At 38.5% G+C, this 21775-nt stretch overlaps 1 protein-coding gene across 6 annotated transcripts in view; it reads right to left on the bottom strand.

Annotated features, from left to right (window-relative positions):
- The window catches only part of LRFN5 (leucine rich repeat and fibronectin type III domain containing 5), a 991420-nt gene that overhangs the window by 654853 nt on the left and 314792 nt on the right, over positions 1–21775 (bottom strand). For all 6 annotated transcript variants that reach the window (XM_086937339.1, XM_086937338.1, XM_086937335.1 and 3 more), the window contains one exon: positions 19607–19765. The gene's annotated coding sequence lies outside the window, so the exon portion shown is untranslated. The remainder of the gene's footprint in view (positions 1–19606; positions 19766–21775) is intronic.

Genomic DNA, 21775 nt, shown 5'->3' with positions numbered 1-21775 from the left:
CTCTGTTTTTTCGCTGTTCAATTTAAGGCAGTTAGTCTGCATCCATGTATTTATCTGCGACATGCAGATATTGAAATGATCGGCTGTCTCTTTGATGTTATTTAAGACTGACACCACCACCTGGGTGTCATCAGCATATAAAACCACAGAGAAACCACATTGCCTGATGATCGCTGCCAGAGGGGCCACATAGATATTACAAAGTGTGGGGCTCAAGGAGGATTCCTGAGGCACAATACAAGTTAGTTTGAAAAATTTAGATGCAGATCCATCCACTTCTACTACAAAAGTTCTGTCCATTAGATAGGAGGACAGTAGAGTAATGGCGGTATCTTGGAATTTTCTGACATAAAATGGGTTTAGTAAATAGGAAAAAGTTATTTTGCAGTCACACATCTTGCCATTTTTCCTGTCGCACATCCTGCCATTTTTCCTAAGCGCATGATTTCTGGTCGCAAAATTACTTTGCACAACTGGCTGTAAATGCCCAACCTTATGGGAGCATTCAGAGAACTGAAGTTTTAGGGCTCCATTGGAACTAACACATCTGCCACTGAGATTTTGTACTCTTATGCTTGACCTTCTTTTGCACCCATAAAGCATGCACATTACCTATCAGTCCAGTCACTGATTGAATAAGCATCGAGAGTGAATTGCATTTGTCACGCTTGACTGACAGTCGTTGTGTGTGTTTTTCCCCCTTTCCATGCTAATGCTATGGTCTTGTTAAACATCTACTGGGAAAGTTCTGTGGCTCTGCCGATGATTCTCTCTTGAGCAAGTAAGTAAAATTTCCTGTTGTTCCACCAGATGCAGAAGGAATCTTGCTACCATATCGATATGCACTTTAAGGCCCAGTTCCTCTTTCACATGTCTTTGCTTGATGTTGAATGTTTTGAACTCCTAGCCTTCAGAGAAAGTTAAAGCCTCTTGAGGTACTTGAGGTAATTTGAGCTGCTCAGAAGTAGAGAAGGCCTGCCCATCAATCCTAATTATTAGTTGAGTATACTAGAGGTCGTTTTGCTTTTGGCCTACAGTACAATGTTTGACTCCACATTTTCTGTGATTCCTGAAATGATTATATTTCCCAAGAGAAGAGTCCTTAATGGGTTACTTCGTTTACTTTGCTGTAGACTAAAATGCATCTGTTAGTAAATTGATGAAGCCCTAGACAAGGATTGGTTCAGTGGAATAATTTTCAGTCTTTAATGTGATGGGCTTTTATACCAGTTAAGGCTACAGGTATATCCTGATTAATTTCATGGGTTTTCACCTGACCCATGGTGTCTTGAAAGTGGCTCCCTTTAAATCTCTGGAGAACTTGTCTCTTCAGATGATGTTCACCAACATGCTGTTCCTTTTGACACCTGTATCTGCTTTCCATGTGAGGAATTGGGTATACTTATGGAAAATATTTGCACTAACACGGTGCTTTGTCAAAGCGTTGGTCACTCTGAAGAAATTTTGACTATGACTAATACGATTAATGGTATGCACTCATGGCATAGCTCACCTTATGATGAGCATAGGATTTTGCATGTATAGAGGGCGACGCACTTGGTACATTATACAGCAGTATTAATCAGAGTACGGAAATCTTGCACTTATGATTCTTCTTTTGACCACAACCCTTATATCCAGTCTCCATATTTCAGTTTCCCCCTGACCTGTATGGCACAGAGAGACACTTCAGACATTAAACCCATTTTCTCTGATTACACTGGAAATGGCACGTCTGGGCTGCCACATACATGCTACAGAATCATCTATTAATGTAAGTGAAAGTATGTTTGGACTTAAAAAAGGATTGTTTTAAATGTATTGATGTATTTATTTATTTAGAGGACCCTTTTGGGTGAAAGAGAGCTTTATCAGAATAACAAAGTAGAGTATGCTGCAAAATTGTAGACAGTATACAAAGGCATAGTATAAGTCATGCAGACAAAATTTACATGAGCATATTGTGAGAAGTGCATATAGCCACATACTAGTATGAGCAAAGCCCGATGGCTGTCAGAAATGATGTGTAGATGGCTGGGAGATGCAGGACAAATCACAAAGTTCTCAGGGTAAGGGGAAAGCATGACAGTGAGCAATGACACACAAGCAGGAAAACATCACTCATGAGGAAGGTGAGGGGTGCCCTCAATGTGAGTGGAATTTGTTGGATAGTAGAGTTGTAACTTCTTTTCTGAAGATGGATGTGGATAAGTTGCATCTGATCTCAGGAGGGAGAGAGTTCCAAATTTTGGGGAAATTTCCAGAGAAGAATCAGTTGTAGGTTTTCTTTCTGTTAAATTTTTGCGGCTTGAATAGTAGAGAGCTTATACTTCTGGAAGGTTAGTTTCCACCCGATAGGGTCAGTTTCTGGGTTATGTAAGGGATATTGTAGTGCAGTGCTTTATGTGTAAAATATGCAATTATGAGCTGGATCCTAGCCTCATGGGGAAGCTACTTCAGTGATTGGAGGTCAGGGGCGATATGATCCCTTTTCTTTGAGTCAGACATAAGTCTGCCTTCTTCATTCAAAGTGGTCGTCAGTAGGGCAAGTCTGATTTTCAGGAGGCCCACAAGGGTGGCACTACTATAATCTAATTTCTATAATACAAGAGCTTGTACTACTATTTTGAGGACTGCCAATGAGAGAAAAAGGTTTTGTTTCCTTAGTGCAGGCAGATGAAGGTTATCTCCTCTGGTGGTGGCATTGATATGCTTTTGCATAAAGAGGGCTTTGTTCAAGGTAATTACTAAAGGAGTTTGCTGAGTCAATGATGCGTGGGCTACAGTTCAAGGCAGTGAGTTGTGGGAGCCAGTCTTTGATGTTAGTGGTGATGGTGGGCCTAATATATCAATACAAATTCTCTTTTGAGGGTATTGAGTTTGAGGTGGTTATGGGTCAGCCAATATTGCATTTTTGTCAGGATGTTATTCAGGATATTGATGTCATTGAGAGAGGTGATTCTCATATAGAACAGAGTTTTGTCTGCATACATGTGGTAGGAGATATGGACCAGTTTGAGGATTTTGGTTAGGGTTCCATTAATAGTTTAAACAATGTCCAGGATATAGTAGAGCCTTCGGGAATGCCGAGCAACACTGGTTACTGATCGGAAAGGTCTGGCTGATTAGAATGCACTGAGATCTATTATGGAGGAAAGAGGAGAGCCATTTTATAACAGTACCAGAGAGGCCCATTGTGTGTTCCAAAAGGTTCAAAAGGGCATCATGATTGACCGTGTTGAACACCACTGAGGGGTCAAGTAGGATTAGTAGGCAGTAATCATTCTGGTCAAGTGAGCGTAAGGCATCATCACCAATGTGGACCATGGCCATTTCGGTGCTCTGACCTGGATGGAAGCTAGTTTGACTTTGGTCTAGAATTTGGAATTGTTCCATGTGATTGCAAAGCTGTAAGTGCAGACATTTGTCTATGAGTATTGCTAAGGTTGGGAAATTGGAGATAAGCCGGTAATTGTTGGGGGTCAGACTGGTCAGAGTTGGTCAATTAAGAATGGAAGGGACCTGACCGCTTTTGAGGCAGTTGGGTATGGAGTTTTGGGTGGGTGAGGCATTGATTATCATTGTCCATAAAGGGAAAAGGTTATGAATGGACTAGTTTAGGTGTTTGGAGGGAAGGGGACCGTAGAAGTGGTTGGAGTATTTCATGGAGGTCAGTAGTTTTGGGATATCATTTCTAGATGAGCGGGGAGGGGTTCACAGGTATTCTTCCTAATTGAGATGGGTGGGGAGTGAGGGGGTATCACATGGTAAGTGTTTTGAAGTATTCTGGATATCAGTGGTTTTCTCAGAAAAGAAGACAGCAAAGGTTTTGCAGCTGAGTATTGTTTTGATGTCTTGTTTTGATGTTTTATGTCTGAGGATGTGGGATCCCTTTTGTGGTTCATCTGTTTTTTAACAATTTCAAACTGTGTTTTTTTAGTTGATTGATTGTTGTGTCTAGCTGATTTTAGAAGAATGCTGCGTTGGTGCACCTGATGTGCCTAATAAATGTGCTCTCTAGTTGTCGTAGAAGTTTGAGGTTGGTCAGACAGGGGGTATGTCTCCATGATCTTTCTGGAAGTCTGAACTCTTTGCATTCCTTGTTGTGCATACTATTGAACCAGTGGTTGATCTTTCTAGATGGCATTCTCTTTAGTTGTTTCGGTTTAAGGGAGTCCATGATTTTTGACATGGAATTAGTGTCAAATAGATTGAGGCCATGTGCGTCTTTCGCGGAGGATGGCGGGATCAGGATGTTGTTGCTTTTAGCCGACATAGTGAGTGGGTTAATGTTGCCGATGTCTCGTAACCAATGTTTGGCTTTCACAGGTTGATCCCCAGTGGTAATTGCCCTCTCAGTGATGAGATATGCCATGCATTGGGGGTCAGTCCGTTCACAGGATAGGATCCATTCAACTTGTATGGTTTTCTTTTTTGCGATGATTGAGTCTAAGGTTGCCTCTGTGTTATGAGTCAGACTGTTGCAGGCTTGGGTAAAGCTAAAGTCCTGGGGGAAGGCATTAAAACTGTTTAATAGAGGGTCGCTAGAGTTGTTCCAATGAATGTTAAAGTCACCCCAAAAAATCTGGTTGTTATGTTCTTCATTGTTAGAGGTGATAATCGGCATGATTTGTTCGATGAACATGTGGATGTCTCTGGAAGGGTGGTAAAATGTGTGAAGAGAGCAAGTTGTGTTTTCATTTTTGCTGATGATGATCCAAAGGTATGCACAGGAGAGCAGTGACAATGCTATTGTTTAATTGTTAGTGTAGACCTGTATAGACAAGTAAAGCCACCCACTAAGCATGTTGAGTGGTAATAGGATGATGTCATGACTGGGGGGACTAGTATGTCAAGTATAAGAGATGAACATTTGTTCAGGAAAGTTTCAGTGAGTATAAGTATGTCAAGGACTTGGCTAAGTATAAGATCGGATATATCCACCACGTGTTTCACAGCTGAACGACAATTGAGTAGAGAGCATTTCAGGAATGTTTTGGAGGAATTTTTAGATGTGCGTGGAATAGAAACTTGTTTGAGGCTTACTTTACTTACATACCAAGTTCTGGTATGGAATGTCCTGAGAGGGTGAGTTTAACAGTATTGATTTTTTGTCTGCCGGGGTATCAGTATAGATGCATAGGATGATGCGTATGTCATTCTTCCATACGTATCTGGCTAGTCTATTGTCACGAGAGGAGTGGTTGTGATTCAGTGTGGATCTCCAACAAGGATGTGAGACCCTGCTGTGGGCGGGGATAGTAGCAGAGTGGCAACTGGGAGCGGAAGTGTTGTTAGTCTGGAAGTGAGTACCATGTGAGGTCAACTTTTAAAATAGGTTGCAGGTGATATAAGCTAGTTTAAGGATGTCTGCCCTAATCTGCAGCAGGTCAGATTTTATAGTGTTGTATGTGGAGTAAGTGTAGTGCTTTATCATGCAAAATCATGAATATATGTAAAAGGCATTAGCCATTTAAATATCTTCAGTGTCAGATATTATGCAGTAATGAGCATAGCAATGTAAAGTGTTCAGAAAAGCAGTTAGACTGAAAAATGGCATCCGACGCTGTTAAAGATGCATCTAACACACTGTAATTAGGGCCAGTCATTAGCAAAATAAAGGACACAGTAATTAACAGAGGTAAAAGTGAGGATAACAATTATTGTGTAAACAGACAAGTAAGAAAATGAGCTGTGAACTGCAGTGCATTGCAACTCCTTATCATCTGCAATGCTATTGCTGGGGAACGGAAAGTTTAGATGGCCTCCCACAGCACAGCTGGCAAAGAGTGCTAAACCACTGATGCAAGTAGCAAATATATCCTCAAAAGCATACATGGTTGCCTCTATGTGACTGTTACTATGGCAGAATAAAAGTTAGCATTGTCAAATTGCCATTGTGGTTAACAAACTACCTTTAACAATTGTAAAATGGTTCTCAATGCACCAATATGAATAAATGAATAATATATTTTACCAAGACATAGTTATATACACTGGAGCTACAAATTGCAAGAAACTAAGCACTTTGGAAAAATTGTCTGCCTCTATCCGTATGTAATCAGAGTCAAGGTTTCATTCTTCTTTAAAGGGAGGCCTGGAAAAGGCAGTATGGTTGTTAGTGTTGATGCCGCAGGAAACGTGCATGAATGAATATATTATAGTCAAGTTTAGAGATAGGTAGGCAGATGACCTGCCAGATCCTCATGTTAGCATAGGCCACTCCACCATCCTTCCATCATTCCAGTGGAATCTGCTTCAGCAAAACTGAAATGCAGGATTGCCACAATGATATATCTTTTTTTGATGTTGAAGAAACAACTCCAAAACAAAAGGGTGTTTTCTACAACACTAAAAAGCAAAGGCCCAGATGTGCATCAGCATTTTTGTTTTCTGGCTTGCAGACAGAACGAAAGGACAATGGTAGATTCAGTGCTTAATTTGCTCCAAAAAAATAAGTCCTGGGTCCATCATTTTTGGATATGCAATGTGCGTGTGTGGGAACACATCCTGCCCACACCATGCCCGGTATTCCTGGGCTTCTCGCTCTAGCTGCAAAACCAAGCCTGTGGAACGGGGCCCGGCAGGATGAAGGGAGGAGACAGAAAGAATGTCCCTCACCGACAAGTTTACAGTGAATTCCATCCAATAGGCTCTGTCCAGAAGCAGCACCCTGCAACAGAGGGCCAACTTCATTCCAGGCCCACGCTTTCCAAGTCTGCCTCACGCCAGCTCAGCGATGAGCCAGCCCCCAGTGGGTAGGATTAGGCAGGGCGCTAGCGTAGTGACACATGACGGCAGCTCTGTAGATTGCTTAGGAAGAATGCATTGCCCAGCCACCTGCAGTTATGGTTTAAAAAATGATCTGCACCTCCTCTGCCCCAAGATAGAAGTCTATAGTACCTGCCTGTCTAGTAAGTGCCGAACACCAGAGACCACCTATATTATGAATAGAGGGGTTCGACCCATGTGGTCAATGGGACCTGGGTAATACGTTAAGATATATAAAGGGGTCCCTGACCAAACACACAACAAATACTTGAAATTTTACTTAATTATTTGAATAGAAACAACACAAAAATGATATCTTCACCAGAGACCACCGGCACAAATTAAGCACTGGGTGTGTTTGAAATGTATAGGATAAGTATTGTCCAGAGCTAGGGGCATTGTAGAAGACAAGCTCTCATCAAAGTTTTTCCTGTGACAGATAGTTCAGTTTCTGCTAGTGGAAGGTCAGTGGTTCTTTCACTTTAAACTACACTAAGAATCGTGAATTTATAGTTTGGTGGGAGACCTTGCCCTCATGTAGCCCAGCTCCTATTTGTCTGGCATCCTGAGGAGATTTCTATGCCCCATTTTTCATTCTGTCGCCAGGCTTCCATTAGGATTTTGTACAGCTCTGGCCTTATTGCAATTCTCTTGTATGTCGATGTGATATCCTGAGTCAATCATTCAATCCTTATGCCTCACCATTTTCTCCTATGGCAATCCAAAGGAATGATGTTTCCAGCATTTAAGAACATTATAAAAAACTGTTTATTTGCAATTGTCAGCTGGCTTTATAAGTCGTTCAGGCTAAAGTTGGACAAAATGCAGGTTATTATTCCTTGATTGTTCTCCCTCAGTATTATCCAGTGTCTGGCACTGGGCTATGGCTCTCCACCTTTCTTCCTGTGAAGAATTCAAATCAACAAACTAACTTGACTTGTTTCTTCCTGAAGAAAATATCCAAAAGGTTTTCACTCTCCTCCCTGCCTCTTCCCACAAAAACATTACCCTGGCCAGTATTTACACTCACCTGAACTACAATGTCTCGGTCCACTCGGGGCTCCCTAATTATCTCTTTAGTTACCTTCCTGGTATTTACCACCAAAGTCTGGAACTCCTTATGCTCTCGATTAGGCCCCTTAAATTCTAAAAGATACTTAGGAACTTAACTTTCCTGCAGCACTCTCTAATCCTTTGATCTTAGCCTTTTTGCTTCTTTTCGCATGATGTCAGTCAGGTTATAGAGTCAGGGTACTCTAATCTCAGGCTGAGAGTGGCAGCCAATAAAATAATATCATTAATTTAATACAGTGTCAGCTGATATGCAGTATATACACTGAACATCCACTTTTGCAATAAATTGCATATGAGAAGAGACAGATTTGATATAAGGATTAAGATTTTACCTAATTTTATTTGAAGTTCTGAATACATTCCTAACATATGCATATATATATATATATTACTGCATGTCCGCTATGTGATCAAGGGCAGCTCCTGCCCGAAACGCGTCGTGCCTGAATTTACCTGTAAATGGATAATAAACTTTTCCTGTGACACTCGATGAGCTGCGTGGTGGTACGTGATTCCTGTGGTCAAAAACCGTTTTAAGCAGAGACCTACTGATATATATATATATATATATATATATATATATATATATATATATATATATATATATCCAAAATCAATTCCACACGATACAAAACAGGAATGTCCAGGCGTGATCAAGAGGTTGTACCTCGAAACGCGTTGAGTAGGAGCTGAAATAAAAGCTCTTGGATAACTGCAAAGCTGGCCTGGACATTCCTGTTTTGTATCGTGTGGAATTGATTTTGGAGATTTGGGGAGTGGCTGCCCCGTCCAGGCCCTCCGCTGCAAGAGGCAGGGGTTCAGAGCCTGTAATTACATTTGTACATTTGTAATTACATTTGGATATATATATATATATATATATATATATATATATATATATATATATATATATATATATATTTATTCACTGAAAAAAACATAGGTTTTAGGGGTATTATAGTTAGCTGGACATTTCACTCGTACAAAACCAATGAAATTCTTCCCTTATAGTTAGTTCTTAAATAGTGATTCGGTAAAATTCGCTATTTAAGAATCGCAAAAGCAATTTTTGATACAATAGAATGTAATTTGTCAGCAAATGAATGTGCAGTGGCATCCAAATGAGGGTGACTGACAAACGGATATAGCCAGGTCATTAATAAAAGAATGAATAACAAAAAGGAACTGCTACATCACCATTTGGGATAATACTACTTGCCTTTAGTATACATTTCAGAAAATAATTCTGGTTGCCACCTCTGTGTGTAATATAAGTTAGTAAAGTTTTTTAAATTTTCTGCATGCGTTTTCTGCAGTAAATCAATAATGGACTTAAGTAGGTATTTTAAAAAATAATTTTTATCTGAGGTGGATATTTACATCTATTGTTTAATAAATTATTGTTATGCTGTTATAGGTCGGAGCCGAAGGTAAAGAGGAAAATTCAGCCTCCAAATATGAACATCAAAGAAAAGTAATTTAAAAGCTCTCATCCATGCCTTCACCCACCAAACACTCATAGTCCTAAAACCCTTCCTCAAAAACTCAGACTTAATCACATTTTCTGTCGTTAGGGAGATTCAACAAATTCTCCTAGTCATGCTTCCAGTGATTATTGCTCACCATCCCAATCTCTTTTGTAGTAATAGTATTAAAGTTTGCTATATATGGTTGCTATGTATAGTGTGGCAATGCCCATGTGACTAGGCTAGGTACCAAGACATCTATTATAAATAAACATAACTATTTAAAGAGAGACATTATGAGAAAAATTGACAAAGCAAATGTTTAATAGCGAGTAAATATCACCAATAAGGAGCCAATATAATGTGGCACAATAATATATTAAACAAACAATTCCTGCACTCCAGAGTCACAAATAATATGGGCATAAGTAATTCCAACACATGAGACTGACCACAGATACTGATATAATGGGTAATAACTAGTAGAAATTGGTTTTGCTACAATGATTCCTGCAAGTTATTTACCATTTGTATGTGTTTCTTCACCAAGATAATTTACCAGTTTGAGCAAGCAAAGGGCCAGATGCATCAAGCATCCATTTTGCGATTCCTTATTAGCGAAAAATAAGGAATCGCTAATAAGGAATAGCAAAATGGAATGTAACAAGCAAACACTACAAAAATAGCGATTCCTTAGAATTCCTTAATTGCGACTCGCAAATTGCGAGTCACAATTAACGAATACCTCCCCATTCATTCCTATGGGCCTAGAGGCCCATAGGAATGAATGGGAAGACAATCTCAATTTGCGAATCGCAATTAGCGATTTGCAAATTGAGATTGCGAGTTCAAGGGTGTAGGGCTGTCCAAAGGACACCCTGTTACACCCCTGAATTTGATCTGTGCACACATGTTGCGCACACACATGCCCTTAGGGCATATGTGTGCGCAACATGAAACTTTGAAAAATGCACAAAAGTTCATTTTTCAAAGTTTTTGCAAATTACCATGAAGTTGTACTTCGTGGTAATTTGCGTGCCCTATTAGTGAATTCGCTATTTTTGATACTTTCATGCATTGCATTTAAGGAATCTCAATTTGAGATTCCTTAAATGCAAACAATCGCAATTTAGCAAATTCTCTATTTGCGATTTTTGCATTTGGGATGATGCATCCCAAATGCAAAAATACTGGTCGCAAAGGGGCAGATTCTGAGAATCTGCCCCTTTGCGACCGGTTTTTAGCTTGATGCATCTGGCCCAAAGTGTCTGTGAGAATAACTTTTGAACCGTGATTTTACTGCTAATCTTGTAAACCTGGAGAATCTGGCAGACTCCATTAGTATGACTAACACACTCTGAATGGGGCCACCCAGCTTTTCACACCTGTATATCCAACCAAACGATTTACATACAGACATATACACACTGTTTTTACCTGATTGACATCCTTCTGCACTTTCATTCAAGTTAGTATGACTATAAACACAGGAAAACAGCATTAGTTAATACCAACAATCTCTTTCTTCTGATTGGCTGAGACAATGTTTTCATTAAAAAATGAATACTAGATATCCATATAGGCTTGCAATAGAAATGTAAGAAAAATATATTTGGAATATAGATGAATTTATCATATACATACAGATATTGATCAGGACATAAATCCTTCAATACCTAGCTCTTGCACTCAGTATTGCATAATCCAATCAAGAAAAGATGACAATATGTTGAAATATGATTAGTAGGGAGAAATGTTTCTCACAGTCTAGACGCAAGATATACAATTTTTCTAAGAGTTCCCTAGCTGAACGTTAGTAGAGAGGCCTAAGCAGCAACAAAAATCCCCAAAGAAAACATAGTTGGAATTTAGAACAAAGAACCAAATAACAATAAAATTAAGAAATAAAGAATTATAAGGTCCACACCAAGTCTCAGATAAAAGTGGATTGTTAAATAAGACATAAATAAAAGATAAATTAGATTGTCTGCAGGAGTTTATTGAAATATAACTCCTATTACATCACTGCAGTTGGATTAGAGAATTAAGTATACAAATACAATAATCCATGTCTCAGAATTCAGAAAATTAAAAAAGGTAGCTCAAATCTGTTTACAGAGTTCAAAAAACATTTCAGGCTGGCATATTTTCTCAGAAGCAAATGCAAAAATATATTTTATGACACCAGCCAATAAAAATATGTTGTACTGCTGATCACGTTTATAACTATAGCCACATGTTTTGCTTTAGCATTTTGAGCAAGAACGTTACATTTGAAATTCAGCATTAATCATTATGTTTTTACTTAAAGGTACATATTTGTCCTCTCTCTAATCAAAATTAACTGGGATCACTTGCCGTTCAAAAAAATGTAATATTATTCATTCATACTAATTATCTAAGTTTCTAATAAACAGCTTCTATAAATATAATTAAGAAATCGTTCGGAGTTGCATGATATTTTATACCATATTTGTCATTAACTCAGCTTACTTTTTTTTAAATTAGCTTTTATGACTCCACTATAAAGAATCTGATACCGCATAAAAAAATGCAAACAACATTTGCATATAACACCAATTGAATTGATTTATCATGAAAATTATTATTTAAAAAGTCATTTATCACCATGCATTTATAAATTACATGAAAAGAGAAGACAAATGCATAGTATAGCATAGCAGAATAGATAAAGTAGTTTGAGATCTACAACCTAGGCTTTCTGGAAAGTGTATGTGCAATAACCGAAAACACAAAACACAGTTGCAGTAAACAAAGATTTATAAGGATTAGGGGGCTTATCCTGTTTTATAAAAATGATTACACAGCAACATGGCTTTAGAATTCGTTATACTTCCTTGTTTCATAAAAAGACAACCTTGTGTTTCGCACTGTCTGATCATTTGTTCACCCTATATGGGATCTATCTTTTCTTCTATTTAAAAATTATTTTAAAGACAGGAGAACCCAGCAAGTAAACGCATATAAATATTATTCCTGGACGTGGCTATACATTTTTTTTAATCATAAGCACCACATCCTATTATCTAGTAGTCAGAGTGTTACACTTATATGAAAATAGTGTATTCATCTATTGACAATTTCAATATTGTTTCTAAACATCAGCCACAATTGCTAAGAGATACTTAATAAACATTTTCTAGAAGCCATTAATTATGCCACCTAGGGCATATACATTCCGTCTGGCATTCTGACTAATAAACGTTTAAAAGAGTACAGTATCGAACATTTTGTTTTCGAAATTGCAGCTTCAGCTTAGTTTGGATCAGAAATGTTCCATTCAAATGTGTGAATGCCTAAAATTATCTGTATTCATATAAACAATGGGTTAGTGGGTGTAATTGTTTACTACTGAAAGCGAGGGTTTGAAAATTACAGAAATATAAATAATGTCTGACAATACTGGTAGAAGCCTAAATTGTAACCCTTATTAAGATGTTGGGAGACTAGAGGAATACTAGCTCGTTTGTCGTTTTTCTCATACTGTCCCTAAAAAAGCAGAGGATAACAGCAATGTCCCTCATGTTGTGGAGAGTTAATTGTCTACAAATGTAGGTAGCTTATGTACCCATTTTGTGTCAGAAAGGAAAGAATTTCAATTCACTATATTTTGTCAACGTCATATCCAAATTAGACCATTGTTAAGAAATATGGAAAGGCTTTCTGATAATCAGGTTGTAATGGCACAGAATTATCTTGAATACATATTTATATCTGAGAACACCATGTCACCATCATTTATTTTGTTTTTGTTTGCAAATACATTGATGTCAGTGACCAACTTACTTCAGGACATTTGATGCTGTCCTAATTATTTTTTGATGGCAGGTTGTGATGAAAAAACACACATACACCTTATGTAAAAGAGTGCTTTTTTTCTGATTACTGATACTTCATTATACAAAACACAACCACTAGGTTTTTCCATACATGTAACAACTGTGAAATTCCAATTAACAACTAGTGTGATTTCTATTTGTTAGCTCTTATAATTCTCAAAATAAAATGCTAGTATTAGAAAGCCAAAAAACCAAGGTGTCATTCAGATAAAGTCTTCCTGTGTGGTTCTAAATTCACTGCTAGAGGCAAACATATTCCCAGCTTTTTGTGAATTAGATAACAATTGTAGAGTGACAGTGGCTCTGCACAGACTTCTTCGACTGAAATATATTTGTAGTACCCTTTTAAAAACCAGCACATCTTTCAATGGTTTGATATTTAATCACAGGCTCATGTGAAGTAAAGTTCCCATTGCTGGCTTTGTTGCATGGAAATGCACTTCAAAACGTGTTAACAAAGCAAACACAAGGGGGTGATTTACGGAGCCCTACAACTTTTCAGACACTAATAGATCTGGGTTGAATCAATCATCATTCTTTAGCTCACTTCGCCACCACAGTTCAGACCAAGTCTGGTCCTCATGGGAACAGTCAGCCCGAACTGCCAAGCCAAGTCTTCCCTGGACCGGAAACAAGCATCCTGGGACCGGTTTTAGGGCAATATCCCTCATCAGCCAGGCTAGCTTGAACCCAGTGGCAAATTGAGCAAGGAACCCACATCTGGGCATAGCCTGCCAATTTAGGGCAAACAAAGCAAACATAAGGGGATGATGGATGGAGCGCTGAAACTTTTTAGACACTCACCTCCAGTCACTATTAGATCTGGGTTGAATCCATCATTATTCTTTAGCTCCTTTTGCCAAACCAGTTCAGACCCACCCATTTGCAAATCAGGCTTTACACTGTTCCACATGGGAACAGTCCAGCCCGCATTGCCAAGCAAGGTCTTGGTGACCAACGGAGCCGGCGGAAGGGGCAGCGAAGAGGGTTTCTCCTCATAGCAAGGAAGCACGAGTAACCCCTACGTTAGTACGGTCTCATGGAGTAGTAAACTTCTAGCAAAACAGTCAGCTAAATAGCGGTTGTTCAGTAGGTACATTACTATACCTGCACTTATAAATTCCACTTTTTTAGAATATAACAAATCAAAAAAAAAGAAAAACGTGAGTAAGGTGGGAATTTGTGTACCTCAGTCCTGAAGAAGGTGTTTCTACACCGAAACATGTTGACACACACATAGGAGGTGGTGCACATAGGTTACGCCAATACCTACTCTCTCACCTTTTACTAGTACCAGCCCGGGCGCCAAATTAAAGTTTTTTTGCTACCCCACGAGCGAGGCACTTTTTAAACTCCACTCACTATCAAACCCCACCACAGCACTCACTTACAATTCCCTCACCTACACCACACATAGCCGATATAAGTGCTCCCACGTAACCGTCGGTCGCAGCACGCTGCATCGCGTAGAGGGCTGCGAGGACCCCAAAGATGAAGCATGACACCAAGGGGCCTGTTGGTGTGTGAGGGGTACCCAAAAACACCTAGTGTGTTCCCACCCACCGTAGGGACACCTCCTTCCCACTTCCTAATGGATTCCTTTTGTTTATAAAACTAACTCTGTTAGAACGAATCCATTTCAAGGTAATTCTCTCTCTCCCCCTTTTTGTTAACATTTGTATGCAGACACAATCAAATAAGGTCTCAATACATGATTCGCTTACTTAATCAATGGTAGCTGGCAATGAGCAGCCAGGCTTACCTTATAAGACAGGTGTGTAAAGCATGTAAAAACACCAAAACATCAAATAAGCAAAACACAACACACAATACAATTCCAACACCCATTTATAAAATTAGGTTATAGTTTTATGAAAAAATAGACACCAAAACGCCAAAAATCAAAAATAAGGAAACAGAGACAGGATTTTTTAAAGAACAAACACTTTCAAGTATTTAAAAGCCCAAAGTGCCACATTGGGATATTTCATCGAGCTTGACCGGGACAAAGTCAAAGTTTGAAGCTGACTGCGATGGAGCCCTGCTCAGATACACTTAGCAGGAGGCTTGGGTCAAAATGTTACTTTCGCAGTTAGAAACATTGTTGGCGCTTTCTTCATCTTGTTGTCGAGCAAGGCACTTTGGCATGCCGGAAGCGCGTCATTGGCTTGTCTCAGCATGAGGCCCTGGAAGTCTCATCAACGGCTGAAGATCCAGAGCTCTCTCTGGATGAACCTGATCTCCGGGCTGTGTCGCGGTTCAGTGATGGCGACTTGACTCTTGATAGGGGGTCGGTCAGTTATGAAGCTTTTTACTGAAGTTGCTACAAACTTCTCCAAACTTCAGAAACTTCTTCCTGAAGTTTATCTTGTGGGTTCTAAGTGTCCAAAAAAACCAATCCAAGGATCTAGGAACTCTGAGATGGTCCTTGAGATGTTGGGACGTTTCCCACAATGCACCTGGACAAATCATTAAAAGTCCAATGGACACACTCCAGGCTGTGGTCTTCTTGGTGGAGATGGCCCAGGTGAGCTCTTTTAACCTGTTGCTTTCAGGGAGTCCACTCCTTCACCTTTCTGAAGCAAGGCAAAGTCATTAGGGCTGTAGTTCCAGATTGTGCAGCAGTGTCAATCCTTCAGAGTTCAATCCTTTGGGTGCAGATCAGGTTTCCAGCAGGGCAGTCCTTCTTCTCCTTGTTGTTTCAGTCAGGGATCTAAGTTTTTTTAGCATGTCTCTCATATTTATCCAGGCTTCTCTGCTAGCAGGGGGCACTCATGACCAATGAGGTGCAAGATGCCACCCTCAATTTTGACAACTTCTCCTGAAGTGTGGCAAGCACTGAACATTAAAATCCAAAATGGAGAAACCCTCTCCTGATGGTTAAGATCTGACTCAGCCAACCCACTGGTGTGACTAACTTTCCCTAACATTCCATAAGCAATAAGCATAAGCATAAGCAATGTCCAAGCTTATAGGTACATAGCAGCTCATCCCTGGGCACCTACAGCAGACCTTAGGGATGCCCTATATTTAAAAATAAGGTAGTTTAAGACTTTGGAATTACCTTTAATTCCAAAGTCGAATTTTCATATAATTTTAATTTCAAAGCAGAACTGACTTTTAAACTGGCAGCAGGTATCATAGCAGTGCACAATTAAGTGCCTTATATTTACAGGGTCTCTAAACCTACATTCCCTACCATATACTAGGCACTTACAGGTAGGTTGTCAGTACCAATTGTAATTAAACCTATTGCCATCTACCTTTTACACAGAGCACAGGCCTGGTTAGCGGAGCCCAGAGCACAATCAGAGTCAGAAAAACAATTATCTAGTAGTCAATATGGGGGCACAAAGTGAGGGAACACTGCAAAAAGCCCTGATTTCTCACACACCTGTTTTGACATCTGATTGGGTGAATACATTTGTCCCTAGATCTGATCTAGTGCTCTAGTAATACCCAAATCCACATTTTGAGGTTCTGAATAGAGAGCATAGAGTGTTAAACTTTGTTAATGGATTTTGAAATGTCCATTTGCTCCTGAACATTCACTAGACGGAACTAAATATGATCTGCTTAAAGTTTTACCATGAAGTCCTAATGCACATTCCACTCTAGACATATTCACAGTTTTAAGTAAGACCTGGTACTATGATCTACCTCAAAACCATAGAAGACACATTGTGGTTTAGCACTGTTTTATGTTAGAGTTAAGTATAGTAAACGTCCTTACATTTGGAAAACCAATATACAATCTTCATAAGAGGTCCTGACAAGGATTACCCAATGCCAAAATCTTAACCTATTATAGTAATCTGCAAATGCTGATTTAACAAGATACCTGTTTAAAGGCTACAACACAGCATAATATCAGTGCAACTGAGAGAGCGCCATGTTATTATAGTAATCTGCAAATGCTGATTTAACAAGATACCTGTTTAAAGGCTACAACACAGCATAATATCAGTGCAACTGAGAGAGCGCCATGTTAGTTAAAAAAATTGTAGGGGTGCATTATAATCGCCTGTAGTCAGTACCCTCTTATTTAGAGGACATACTAATGTACGCTTTTAGAGATGTAACAGTAGGCCGGGGATCAGTGTAATATGTAAAAGAGTATTCATAGCATTTGCAGATTAATGTAAAGCCTTAATAGGAGTGTGATGCTTTATATAACACAGAAATGTTATTAAACGTGTGTATTGTTCAATTAGTAAATGTGCCATATTGAGAGTTGCACGAGTAAGAAGACAGAATGTGGCGCGTTAACATGGAAAAGAACTTGCGTTTAGAGTTGAAATGTAATGTTGTTTCTGTAATGGAATAGAGTGCATTGCTCATAATGTAGAATCATTTAGAAATGCATTTGAACGCGTAAAGGCCTGGGACATAAAGAAGCCTGTAGAGGTCTAGTCATGATTTCTTCACTCAGCTTTGAAATATTTTCTTGCTGGGAAGGGTGCTGTTATCAAAGAATATTGAATTGTTACTTTGGATGTGCACAAGATTGCTTCTCACGTATTTCAGTTGCAGGTGCAAGGCCATGGACCTTGTTAAGTAGAAAAATCCATTGTTTAGAAGTTAGGCCGGTAGGAGTGAGGACGAGTAACTGCCAGAGGAATGTCCATCTGCAACATTTGGCAGAAAAGGTGCCTGGGATCCAAGGACACCTCAGCGGACGCCGGATGGAAGGATGCCATGCTGGAAAAATCCGAAAAGCGACACCTGCCCAGAGGGGTGTGCCTTCAGCGAACCTACGATTTTGGGAGTTTTGTATTAGAGACAGTACCCGAGGGAGGAGAGCAGATTTTGTTAGGAGGTTGCTAGAGCAGGATGTAGGCAATCTTAGACAGCATTGAGGGAACTTTGGGCAGAGTGGGGTGTAGGAAGGAGCATCTTAGAACAAGCTCAGAAGGTTAGGCTACTCACCCAAGAAATGTGAGTGTACTTCTTAGGGAGTCTTCACGGCTGACACCTTTACTCTTGGTTGAAGGGAACTGTTAAGTAAGGATGTCACTTTGGAGTAGTGTAGGGACAGATTAACTTTTCCTTTCCTTTTTGTAAATGCATTGCAGACTTCAAGTAGGGACGGTAATTGGATGCCTGATGTCAATTGAGACTCCTTCGTAGGATTATGTTTGTATTAGTGGCAGTTTACCTTTTGAACCTCTTGCTGAGGTGTTTGTATGTCCAATAATTTTTGGCTTTGTAATAAATTCTTAAAATTTAGTTGTAGTCAGTGGTTCTTTAATTTGGATTTAATTGCTGATTTACAAAGGTGATTTAATTATGAATTTGGAAACCTCCCCCTCTACACTTCTTAGCAGACAAAAAGGTCCAGTCGACCTGACTGGTGATTCTGGAGAATTGATAAGGTAACAAAATCTAGATGAGAATCCCAGCTCTTTCACATCCTCAAAGGCCCATTGGCTTGAACATATGAATTGCACAATAAATCAATAAATATTACTGTCCTGCTACCTTTGCTGTAACTTTCTACAATAATTAGATTAGAACTATGAGTTCTGCCATAGTGTGTCCCAAAGAAGCAATCAGACATAACCTTTATTGTGACTTGTCACTATAATCAAGTTAAGCCTAGTGTATTAAGCATAACCTTTCCCAAAAGGCAATGATCATGCATATAGTCATAAAATTACAAGCATACAAAATTACAATTGGCAAAATAACATACACAACCTCTTAAAATGGCTTAGTGAGGATTATCACAGTGCAGATCTTCTATCACCCGGGTTAGTCAGATGAGGTAGCCGACACAACAATTTTTGGCTACAATGGATTTCTGTCAGATTCCTTATATCTAACCACCTGTGTCTGGCTTTGAACACAATTTATTAATAATACACCCATTAAGGCCTGTTGGCTTTAACGTATGCTTTCACAAAAAACTGTTCATGCCTATTACCTTTGGGATGATGTGTCTTAATAAGTAGATATGGGCTATAGCTTCTGACATAACTTTTCCCAATTAATCAAATAGGCCGGCAACTTTTCTCATTGTCTTGCCACAGAAAAAGCAAAACAAGCGCTCTTTTATAGTCAAAGCACACAACTTTTGCTCAATGAAGGACTTGTAGAAAGGAAGATTAATAATGGGTAAAGCCTAATCTCATTTGTCAGTATTGCTTCTTAATGCTCTTTTTCTATTGAGCACAAAAGGTCTGATAATAGGTGTGCTGTGAAGCCAGACTAAGAAGTGAAGATAACTTAATTGTCCTATGTTCATTTTAGTAAAATAACACAATGCAATTGGCATGTCCACGAGTAAATTACCAAAACTAAAACCAACAGTGTTTTATTTAAAAACAAAATACCCAAATAAAAATGATCATCTGCATTTTTGGTCCACAATCTATTTATATAATGAGCACATTACATACTGTGTCAGTCTAAACGTATAATACGCATAATTACCTTGAACAGACATGTAAACAGAATCTTTGAATAGACGAGATAGACCTGGTTTTCGAGAAACAGTGGCTGGTTATTTGCTGCTAGAAGGTGAACTTTTTCAGGTGTTGTGAGCACATCAAGCATGGCTTCTGATAAAATTCTACTGATCTTTCCCCGGGGCTGAAACGTAAAAGAGAAAAGGGATTGATTGTTAAAGACTGCAAGAACACTGCTATAATTTCTGAATTAAATAGTCAGAGGACACACCCCCCCACACCAGATCTAGGACTTTTCACATACAGTAGGAAACAATCAGATAGCGTTATTCAGACGCAAAGTTTGGTCATAAATATATATTAGGAATCAATTTTGATTCAAAGTGCATAGTCCAGGCAGTGTCACATTTGAAGTGAAACAAAACAAACCTCTTTTGAACATAGAATGATTTTTCAGCAGTTCTGTTCCACTAGTCTGTGATATTTGAAATTTGCTGTTTATTTCTTCTGAGCAAACATTTTTCACTGCATTAAGTATATCATATATTTCTGAATTTTGTTTTTAAAGCTAGATAATACTAGTTCTTCAATCAAATGTTTCACAGTGATGACCTTTAAATGTGAATTTGTGAAGGAAGTGATTCAATTAATCTAATTGTCTACCTTATTGAAAGTAATTAAATAGATACATACATATATTTGAATATGTTTTATATTATTTAAGGTGATTATTGACTTTCTAAAGAGACTGTTCAAAGTGATCCTTACACATATATCTTCAATACATAAAAAATAATGTTAAGAAAATATCAACTCCGGACGCATCCACTGACTTCCTTAAACAATATACCATCATCTTTATCTGCAACGATGAAATGTATGTACATGGAGACACAGTTTTGGTTATGGAATTCAAATAGGATATATAGTTGTGCTGCGTATGTGACACGCGATTAGATTCTATTCACAGGGTCAATTAATTGGCACGATGAATGGAAACAATCTGTTTTGAACATGAAACAGGCACAAAAAATCTGTCAGAGTTAAGTGTTGAACAATAGTAGGTGTTACTTTCTGGTCTATAGGTGGAAACAACTTGCCAAAAAAATTATCCTAAAAAACAGGACTGATATGTTGATGCGACCAATAAAAGTAAATACAATACTGAAGGTGGAAACTTTTCTTCAAAGCCATTGGGATAGCCAAATATAGGCTTGAATGCAGGATTGTAAGAAGTCAAACATCCTTTTGCATCATAAGTGACCTTAGTACTGCATTTGAATGATGTCACTCAGGTATGAGTGGGCCAAAATGGTATTTACATGAAAGTGAAGTGAAATAATGACATTTAGATGAGTAAGCACCAAAAACATAATTTTTCGGTTTGCAAGTTGCAAGTGGTCTCATATTGCTTTTAAATGTTAAGACTACAGTAAAAAAACGACAATCTTAAAACATTGACTATTATAATGAAGACAATAAATGCTCTTTACTGCAGCTTATGAATCAGCATATCATTCATGTAACACACATACAATTTCATTACTTCATTAGCATTTGACTTGTACATAATGATACACTTCACATGTTGAATATATGATTTATTTTGTCTCACCAGTGTTTCTGAAGTTTGTTGCAGTTAGGAAACATGCCAAACTAACTATGTTTCTAGCATTTAATTGTTTGGCGTAATACAAATGTAATATCCTACATAATTCAAGGCCTCAGCCACTAACACCATAACAAGATCAATTACTGATAAAACACACCTGTAATGTTTTTGGGGAAGTGCAAACGTAAAACAGAGATCAGTATATTTTCTATCAGTAAGTGATGTAGAACATCCCGGAATGGGACAAAAAAGAACACTCAAATAAGGAATGCTACTCTACAACACTCATACAAATCCCTATTTACCCATTGGTTTGAAACATGCAGGTGTTCAACAGCACCAAAGGAGATACCCACAGCATCATTATAAAACAGGGTAATAGTCAATCCTTTTAATATTTTTATTTAGAGATTCAGAAAAAACGTATTTCAAATAATGACACAATTCCCATAGCACAGATTCAAATGTCAAAATAGAAAGACGAGATAAAGATCTATGCAAAAAGACACCCACATCTGATGTTTTGTTATGAACTTAGTTTGTCATGTTGCTGTACATAGAATGATGCATTCCATCTTAAAA

This window comes from Lissotriton vulgaris, chromosome 9, assembly GCF_964263255.1.
Source record: "Lissotriton vulgaris chromosome 9, aLisVul1.2, whole genome shotgun sequence".
Classification (NCBI taxonomy): Eukaryota; Metazoa; Chordata; class Amphibia; order Caudata; family Salamandridae; genus Lissotriton; species Lissotriton vulgaris.
This window is presented reverse-complemented; position numbering and strand designations above follow the sequence as displayed.